The following is a 10,898-nucleotide window of genomic DNA, read 5'->3' as shown; positions in this document are numbered from 1 at the left end:
CCTCAAACGAAAATAGGGATATCTGTCGTAAAATATCTATTGCTAAAACACTTTATAATCACTTTCGAGTAAAGCATGGAAAAAATTCGATTATTCATATGTATCTAAGCTACACAAAGCTTCACTAACCGTTGTCATCGCCCGAGCAGTCGACCTTGAGTTTGATATTTCACTTTTTTCGACATAATGACAAATCTTGTATCATTGAACTTGGTATTGTAGTTATTTCTACCATTGTCATACTTGTTTCTAACCAACGCCGTTATTGTTTCTTTCTAATCAATTACATTTTTTATCACTCGGTACAATATCACTCAATCGACTTACCGACAAACGTCTTCAGTGATCGAGCGTAATTGTTATTCTCACCTATTTCCAACCAACGCCGTTTCAAAATGTGTTTCTTTCAAATCAGTTTCAATTTTTCTGTTTCATTTTTTTGCCACTGCACCGCAACTCACTTTATTTGATAATATCCACACCTTGAGCACTTTGGCATGTGTAAGTTGATGTACCGTGAGGAAAGATATTTCGACGTTATAATGCAGATTTATCGTTGTCCTGTTCACTCAGCTGTTCAGGAAGAAAAACGAAATGGAGAAATATTAGAAACTCGAGCTTCAGCGATACTAAAATACACCTTTATCACTCCACCTTCACGAGATACAATATTACTCAATCGACTTACCGGCAAAATTCTTCAATCATCTAGAGGAGTTGTTATTCTTACCCGTTTCCAACCAACGCCGTTCCGAAATGTGTTTCTTTCAAATCAATTTCAATTTTTCTGTTTCAATTATCACTTCTGTCACTGCACCGTTTACGAAGCACTTGGCCACTCACTTAATTTGATACTATCCAAACCTGGAGCACTTCGGTATGTGTAAGTTGATGTCCCGTGAGGAAAGATATTTCGGTGTTATAATGAAGATTATTATCGTTGCCCTGTTCACTGCGCCGGATTAAACTTTGAAGTAGAGCTGTTCCGGAAGAAAAAAAATACAGAAATGGAGAAATATTATTAAAAACTCGAGCTTGAGCGATACGAAAATACATAAATAGCAGATAATAAGTGAATGGCTGGAGTCCAAAAGGGGCTAACCCACATTTAACATTTTTTCACGGGAAATGGAAAAACTCCCGCATTTCCAAGTTAACATTGTTTTTATTGTAAGAATACAATATTTTATTAGTAGTTCACTGGCCCATGCTGTTTAGAAAAAATAAGATCATTACATGTACTACTGTTCAATTCACAAGCATTTTCGTAATTCGGGGGGCTAACCCTGGGGTTACCTTTCCTTATCTTTGGCAAAGTTATTGCATAGTATCTAGCGCTTCATTTGATCATTTCAGTAAAATTGTTTACCAAAACATGCTCTATCTCGAAACATACAGGACCTACAAAGTTTGCAGCTTCAGAAGATATAAGTAAAATCATAGGCCCTACAACTCTGTCCAAGAGACCACATTTCTATCTAGCTTTACTAAAAAAACAGCGCCGCCCCAGCGACTGAATTCCGAGCTGGTATGATTCAAACAAATAAGGCGATAGGTGCCATGCAGCAACTTTTCCGAAGACACCATAACTCTATAACGAAAGATAATTGATTCGACGTTTTTATGTAGTTTTTTTATTATACAGGTTTTAACCATACGGTCATTCACCTCTTTTCGGGTTAGAGAAATCTTTGGAATTTTTCGAAAAATCACTAACCCTATGTGCGAGGTTGGGAATCGAACCCAGGTGAGCTGCGCATAAGACAATCGATTTACTAACTACACTGTGCCCGCCCCACATTGTACTGTTTTTTCGATTGATCCATTATTGCTCAATCAACTTTCAATGTAGAGCCATAAATTCACTGGATTTTTCGAAAAAATGCGCTCAACAATAGACATTTGTACGAGAAATATATATTAGATAGGAAATAGTCATACATAGCAAGTATGTGAGCGACACTCACCTTCAGGAAGGACTGTTTTGAGCCGAAACGTCAACGAACAATGAAAAGCCAACTAAAATCAGTACTATATCCAGTTCACCGATATGAGAACTACTACACATTTTTAGACGGCGAATCGATCAACTATTTTTTTCTGAAATCTCGGAAAACGAACGAGAAAACTCGAATTTCACCAAGACACAACGTGGGGTTAATCTCTTTTTGGACGCCAGCTAGTACTGGGATTACTTTCGTGGTCAACTTTGACTTCTAATAGAAGAAAACCAAGAAAATATTTTCTAATTTCTCAAATGACAATACACGTGAATTACTTAGAACTGTAAAAAATGCAAAAAAAAAATATTTCGGGAAAAAATGTGGGTTACCCCCTTTTGGACGACGCTAGCCATTTATTTGTCGTGGTGAGTGACGTAGCTCTTTTCAATATTTCTTCAAAAGAATTCTTGGAGCGTCTGCAGATTCCTCGGACACTGTTTGTGCGTGGGACATGCTAACAGATTGAGTACTCTTCCCACAATAAGCACATTTTTCAGCATTCTCATTGCGACAGCAATCCTCACGATTCTCTGCACAATTTTCCCGTCAAACTCTATTGCTGCAATGACCCATAACCTTCTATTTATAGTGCAATGCTGCAATACATAAGGCGCGATAACAAAATTGGTAGGCGATTCTTGTCTAAGAGGACGTAATCAAACGCAAAACAGTCTCGCTAATACCGGATCAGATACGAGTTTAAAGAGAAAGCACAATTTTGCTTCGTACAGTACTAGAGCTAGAGGCCCTTGAAATAGCTAAAGTCCACCCCGTGCTTTAGTAGATCCACGCAGGACAAACTCGAATCGGTGACCACACCGTCGATCTTAACTTTGTGCCCAGGCATGTAGATGCGGTAGTCTTTTATAAAACACTTATCGCTGCAAACGTTATCTGGTTGCTTTTGAATATTTCTTTTGAAAATTTTAAAATCTTTAGCGGATTATCTTTTATCAGAAAGAAGATCTGATAGGGTTTGATGGCGTTAATGAGTGATCTTAAACGGGGAATCGGGAGTCTTCGATGACGAATCTTGTTCGACATCCATTTTACCATCTGCTGGGTCTTTTCAGGAGAGTCCATTTCTGGACTGGATTAGATACCGACGCAAAATGAAACCTTAATGACTAATTGAGCAAATTGAAAGACAAGTCAGGGGATAGTAAAGCAAATATGTGGTCACATATCTTCACTCGATGTATGAGTGGATGAATGCAACTGGCACAACTACTGTGTAAAAATGTTTATCAGCATCAGATCAAAAAAGCAACTTTGTTTTTCTTGCATGTGCAAAAGGATGGGTGAGTAATATCAGGCACATAACCGGAATGACGTGACGGCATTTGTAATTCACTAAGCCCGTAACTAACAATCCACCAATTGATCATCTAACTAGACACCCATTTGGTGCTAGTTACTGACGAGATGAATTCGAAACAAAAATCAACCCAAATTTAGGTTAAGTTTTGTGCCCTCAATGCACAAATAGATTCACTCCAATGTATCCTTTGGGGAACCTAATATAGCATATTCTAGATTGTTATCATCGGTCCATATTTCCAACAATAACGCAGTTTATGAGCTAACGCATTTTTGTTTACCTTCAAACGTTGGACATTGTTGTGTTGGATTTTAATGTTAGGCGTTAGTATCCTGACCATGCGACCTCATGGCACTAATCCAGATTGTTTAGAACAATTGGTTGGTTCGCTTTCCTCCGACAGTTCCGTCATTTTATTGTCCCCAACTTTTACGCAGCTGCAGATGTCGCTGTTCCTGCTGTGTTCTTCCTTTTCGATGTTATTGGCTTTCCTTTTTTGCCGTTCAGGTTTACATCCCCTCCCTTTTCAAATGCTGTTCCTTCTGTTTCGTGACATGTGAAGCTGGCGGAAATCCGTTCTTCGTACCGAGCTGAGAGTTCTGTCACATGCTTTGCGGTCATTTTCGTTTTCATAACGTGAAAACTCTCACTGACGCAGATACCCTATTGCTACGAAATACCACTCCAATCTTCATGGTTGGAACCTTCATCTTTAGATTTTGATAAATTATAAACCAGTTGACCTCTTGTTACTCGAGCATATAAATCATCTCACGAGCGTGATTGATCTTTTCTATGTCGAGAAGGACCGACTTCACAAAATCATTTTGCTTCAAAACAGAACCGATCGAAATTTTATTTATACTGATTGTTGCCGTTTTCTACCCGAACCCAGAATGGTCCACCTTTCATTTCTATTTTTTCGACTATCTTGGCGACTCTTAGCGTCGTTGGCATTTCCTCCATTTTGTGCATCCATCAGTGCCCTGTTTGGGGATACCGCCACTGTTACCCATTTTCGGTTATCAATCACTGGCGTCCTATCGCAAAACTTTTATTTTGGTACATTTTTACACTTTCTTCGATATTCACAATCCTGCTCGTTTGAATTTATTGTTCACACCGATACCGAAAAAACAATGGCCGACTCGAGAATAATCCAAAACGTTGTCAATGTTAGCGCTGCAAATCTGCACCGCCTGCTTCGGTTTCGACAGGCGTTCCCAGTAAACGAAACAGTGCGTTTGAATAATCACTGGCGAGCGGTAGGCTATTGAAGCTTTGTTGTAGACTACTCGTCGTAACTAGCCGTTCATTGGAAAAATAGTGTGGATAATGACTACGAAAAATTATACACCGTCTTGTGAGAAGGCCATGATAAATTTGATAGATCCTAAGAAGCAAATGTCCTATAAGTATTCATATTAAGGCCACGATGAATTTCTGCTCGTTTGGATATACTTCCTTCTTGTCCTGACACAAACTAGAGGGCGCTACGAAAATGTGCTAGAAAAGTTACCCAACTGCGTTAGTATTGAGCCGTTTAGATTTTAAAATTTGGAGGAAAACATCGTTTACACGGCGAAATTGGAGGCAAACAAACGACTACTGGACTTGGGAGGAGGGCTGTAGTGTTAAAAAGAAAATAAACTTGAAGGGATTACAATTGATTATGGCGTCCGAATCTTATTCGTTTCTAATCTGAAACTTGGTTAAAAGTAAGGATAAATGGTCCTCGGGTTACCGTCTCTTATAGAACTCAGCTGTTGTCTAGCATTCACCAATCGGTCAAACTCAACTGCATCCACAGCTCCGTACACAAAATCACGACGGCATGTTTATTTATATCAGGTATGATACAGTTTTAAATCACTTCATCAAAACCCAAACACGTACTTGTCAAATAAAGCAGAGTAGAAGAAGGAAAAAAACCCGGAGCTGTGACTAGGGTCAGAAAACGAACACATCGTATAAAAAGCCATAAGAACTGCATCGACAATAGAAGAGAAAGGAAAAAAAACTAATTTAAAATGGAACATCATTTCATCGAAATCAAATCGCAGAGGAAAATGTAAAAATGGTCACTTGATTATAAAAAAATGAACAAAAAAACAGCAGCTGAAAGCTAATCATTTTCACTCCAAAGGCCACATCGAGGTGATTGATTTAAATTGGATATTTCGAAACGTCGGTCAAAGCGTAAATAGCAGATCAAAGCATGCTGACCACGTGCAAAAACTACAAACTGTTTACCAGTTACCCAGTTGCAAGTTGGACTGGAATGCTGCACTGTTGCAGTTTGATCAACACGAGTGTCAAGTGGGCACTGGCAAAAAAAAACTTTAGAGACGCTGAACATATGTACAAGGACTAGACATTTCAATCGTTTGTTCTGTCAGTGACATTCTAATCGAATAGGAGAACTGTCACTGATTCGAAGATATATTTCGTCGATTTGCATGCAATTGACAGGTTTCTTACTCGATTGAGATTACATCGATAGATAAAGGGTGAATCAAAGATTGAGATGTTAAGTCTTTATGCAGAGCTTTAGCGTCTTCAGTAAAAGATGTAATGGTGTTGAAAAATTGTTTAGGTAAATAACGACCCCGTAACGGACTAGATCATTTTCTTCGTCGAACCTAATCGCAATTTTATTTACACTTTTATCGAAACTCATCTGATTACACCTGCATACAAACAAGTTCGTAATTTAGAGGCTCTTCCACACAAAAAAACAATAAAGGCCAGGTCTGCCAGGGGTAAAATCAGGTCGCTACATGCCCCCTTTGTATGAGAGATTAATAGACGGTTTGCCTACCCGTGTTGGCCCCTAGTTATCCAGCAATTTTCCTTTTCGAGTTAGGAACAATTTTTCAAGCGAATTTTTGCTATTTTTTAAATCACGACAAAAATTAGAGGAATATTGAGGTTAAGTCAGCAACGTTTAGTGCTAACAGGGACATAAACCAATTCATTTTGACTAGTTTGCAATTAGTGTACATTTTTCCAAGTGAACTGTCAAAAAATTAAATCAATAACGTGACGAGTTCCATGTACAACTTGAAAGAAACAAAAATCGAATAGAATAGAATGGACTCTTTTTTAGATGAAGTGAACCGGATGAGTATTTTTCGAAAATGAACGATAAAATCAAACTTCAAGCACGTCAGTTAGCTATAAAACAAATAAATTTCGATGTGATATGAAGTGAAGTCCGCACACTAACTGCATGCAGAGAAGCAAAAACAAGTTTCGCCAACGGTTGATGTTTGCGAAGCAAACGCGAAACACGGTGTAGGTGCCAGCCAACTTTTATGGCAGTTTTAGCAGATAGCTCCCAGAGTAAATATAAATATAAACACATACACACATATGGAACGAGAAAAGTTGCAATCCTGAATTTGTTGATGTTTCGGGGTGAGCGTTATTCAAATCTAGATATACACCAGCTCTATATCTATAACTAGCATCTATTATTTTGACTACTACTTATAAGAGTATGGGACGATTTGTTTGCGGTACCCGATGCAACAAAACCAAAAGTAAATACGTAATGCGGAGAAAACTTTTTCCTCGGCTCTACACTGAGTACATTTTGTAACTGGTTTGGCTACACAGTATAACCCTTTAGAGCGATAAGAAACAAAACTAAGCGTAAAACAATAACTTTTTGAATGTTAGAAAACCTTTGAAGATAACAAAAAAAAACTGTTCCATATTTCATGTTAGAATAATGTAGATCCCGTTTCGAGAAAAAAAAAACCGAAAGTTACCCATTTTTTAATGAAAAGATAGGAAGCGTGTAACATATTTGTTCACAGTTTGCAGGTAGTTTCCTCGACAAAAAAGGCACTAACGAGTGCCATCGTCCCACTTATTGCTTTTGTGCTCTCCATCCAACAACAAGCAGAACGTCGTCGTCGCCGCCAACTTTGATGTCGACGCGACTCGATCGGTAATTTGTTCCAGAGTTCGAAAGCGTGGATAGATTTATTTTATTTATTTAGATAATGTAAATCAGTGTTCAATAACGACTACCGATCCGTCGTAGTGTAGAAGGATAAGTTGCGATGGAGGAGTTTGTTTGACGATTGTGACTAAAGAACCAGCTACATATTTGTGATGAATGCCATTTTGTGAAATATTTGAACGGGCGAAGGATGGAAGAAAATAAAACAATTTTTAACTCTCTTGTAGTAATAGAGCAGATTCTTTGACAGGACAGTGAAGTTAATGAAAAGAAATTTTATACTGTTGAGAAAATATATAAGAAAATTAAAATAAATGTAAATCACAATGTAATTTTTTTAGATGAATTTCTTCGAACTATAGCACAAAATTTGGATACTAGTGAAGGCAGCTGAACCAACTGAACACTAGCGGATAAGCTAATCCGTTATATACCAATCAACAGGTGAGTGAAACTATTGATTTAAAAAATAAATACAGCTACGGATAATATCTGAGAAATTTGCAATGTTGCAAATAAATGTTCCACTTGAATGACATCTAGCTGGAAAATTTTTGCTATCATCGCTGTCGATGTACTGTCTATTGTCTTGTGTGGCAGCGCTGGTGACGATGCTGGTTGTTGATTTAGAGAAACTAGAAACAGTCGGTGATTTAACGGAAGATACTGAAGATTGTCAGGACAGGTTTGATTGCAGTAGATGTATTTTCCTTAGCAGCTACGGCGCAAGGTTTTCCATTGTGTGCCGTTGGATGGAGCAAGTGGCACGTAAGAATCTGTCCTCGATACGTGCATAACGTGGTTTGTGTAATTTGAGATCCGTGTGTTTTGATATATAGAATATTCGAGGAATAGTTTCTTCATTTGACAATTTTTGGCTGAGAACTTTTTTACGGTGCTATACCTTCCTTGATTCCGGGATCGGGCCGCTGTGCGACTTTTTTGTGGATTCGATCTAGTATTTAAGATACTAGAAAAAAGAAGTCAACTACACAGCTGCCTAATGTAACACTTCGCTTTAGCTGCTCTTTTTGTTAGCTACTGCCTTTGTCGCGCGCCAGTAAGTCACATATCGTGCAATTTGAAACGATTCATGTGACTGACAAATCCAAAAAGACTAGGTTCTAAATAGATGTTTGCTCTTCTATAGATAAAGACTAAACTGTACAACGAATAAAGATGTGACTTAGGCCGCAAACTAATTATGTCGGCACACTGTGAATAGAGGGGAACTACTACGAACTTCGCTTATGAAATATTCTCAAAAAATCATGTCCATTATTTTCTGTTCGTTACTTATTTTTGTTCATTGCAGGTATTTCACTACCGAAAATCGGTATTCACCATAGCCCTATTTCCAATGGACGGATAGTGGATACGCGGTGCTAGATCGTGTAGTCGTACCTATATTTTACCATCATCCATGTACACGGGAAGCTTAATTCAAACGCTTTCTCTCAACCCCGTATTTCAGATTGTTCTTCGAAACCAAAACTTTCTGCTTGAGATAACGTGTTGAATCGTATCATCACTGAATGACGTAGATGGTGGAGATAAATAAAGGATACTTCCGTAAGCCTAATTTCAGAGTGTACACTTCAACAAAAACTAATCCACACTTTATGCATTATTGGATTATGGCTAGTAAACTCGAGTATGCCGTGGCCCACAGTTTATTTTAGCGATTGAAGATCCAGACGTCCGAGGATTGTAGGGCAATCCACTCTGGCAGAGAGTAAGTCCGAGAGGAACAGGGCTCGAGAGCAGTCCCTCCGAATGCTGAGTGTATCGAGGTGTATTAGCTGGCAACGGTTTTCATAGCTCGGCAGCTGAAATCTGTTTCGCCATGGGAGATGACGAAGGGCGAAGCGTATGAACCTGCGTTGGACAGCCTCGATTCTGTTAATCCCGTTCTGGTAGTACTTGATGAAACTATTAAGGTTTGCACTAACTGAATATTTGTCGTAAACCTATCAAGTCCCACTGGCCGACAATGATATTATGAAAACAAAAGTTTTTTGTAAGTGATCTGGTCACTCCACGCTAACAACTAAATCTCGGGACATAGTAGGTGTTAGCTCTACCAATTTTCCAATGGCACATTTCAAGGCCCGCTTAATTATAATATCACATTTTTACCATTATTACAATCAAACTTTCGAATGGAATTAACGCGTGTTTACTGTGTCGTGCAATTTTGTTTTATTGGGCTCCTTTCACCTTATGTAATGCGCTATTTGCATCTGGATGAACTGTATATAGCCAATGAAATATAACAAATAACACAACCAAACTGTATACACCATATTTTCACCACAGAGACCAATCTCAAAGGAATTCGTAGTACTGAACCGTCAATTGACATCATATTTTCCTTCATGTTTGATTAGCCGAATCACACTTACACATACAAAAGTGATGATAAAATCGCTATGCAAAATAACACTATTCTCATTTTATTTTCAACAACTAACACCCCCCTCAGTAGGTGACCTGACAAATCATCAAAAATCATAACTTTTATGTAAATCTGTACATATAGCAAAAACACAATTGGGCAGGCCACAGCTTCAATATCGGCGAACACAGGGAGGTTGATTCTGTAACAGAAGTAACCTTTACGTATTCTAATAGTACTCCTCCTGCTCCTTCATGATGATCGGCACTATCTCAGCGTCTAATGTTGAAATTGCACCCTCGGGGCCATGTTTCTGGCTGTACAATTAGTACAGTTCATGATTTTCAGAACATACATGTGTACCGGAAGTCAAAGTTGGGCCATAAGTATGAAGTTGAAGCTTTTGCAGCACCTGTGGCTGATACCGAGTTCCACTATTTAACTTCCAGTATTTGAACCTGTGAAAGGGTTTTGGGTCTTGAAAAGACCATTATTTCGTTCGGCGACAATTCACGACTCTTCCGTTACAACACCATTTATCTCGACGACGTTAACCGGAATGTATACGTGATATTCTATGTTAAAAACAAAAAACAAAGATAGAATGATATACTTTTCAAAGATTCAATTTAATTTACAATTCGTTAGATTACAAAAATGCTAAACGAATACTAGTGCTGTCGTCGATCCTGGGCGCACTGCTTTCCACTCTTTGTGTTAAAATTCTTTTTCGGTGCCGAGCAATGGTCAACTTTACCCTCTTCTGCTGACAGATCGTTCTGTCTGCCTTCTCCCTCGCTCTTGTTTGCCTCCTCTGTCGTCGTCCGTAGAGCTTTGATATTCTCTGTTAAATGCTTGGTGCTTTTTTGTGTTTTCAAGTGGTATAGCCGTCTCCTTTTTTGTTTATTACTTCCCGGAGTGTGTTAGCTGTTGGTTTGTGGATACCGTGGAATGACATTTTTTCAGCATTGTTTTAGCTTTTTTTTATGACGTATCAACAGACGTCGAAGGTTGTTTGTCAGTATTGGTTGTAATAGATGAATTTTCCTTAATCTGGTCGGCGCATGGCTTACGTTAGTGTGATTACAGAACTGGTATCAGGGTATGTGCATTGGGTTAACCCCTTGAGATGATCTACCCTCTAAATTTAAGTAAGAAGGTATAGGTTGGTTCAGACGCATTCATTTGTGGCCGTTTCCACTT

This window comes from Topomyia yanbarensis, chromosome 1 (assembly GCF_030247195.1).
Source record: "Topomyia yanbarensis strain Yona2022 chromosome 1, ASM3024719v1, whole genome shotgun sequence".
NCBI lineage: Eukaryota > Metazoa > Arthropoda > Insecta > Diptera > Culicidae > Topomyia > Topomyia yanbarensis.
Note: the sequence above shows the minus strand (reverse complement) of the source record.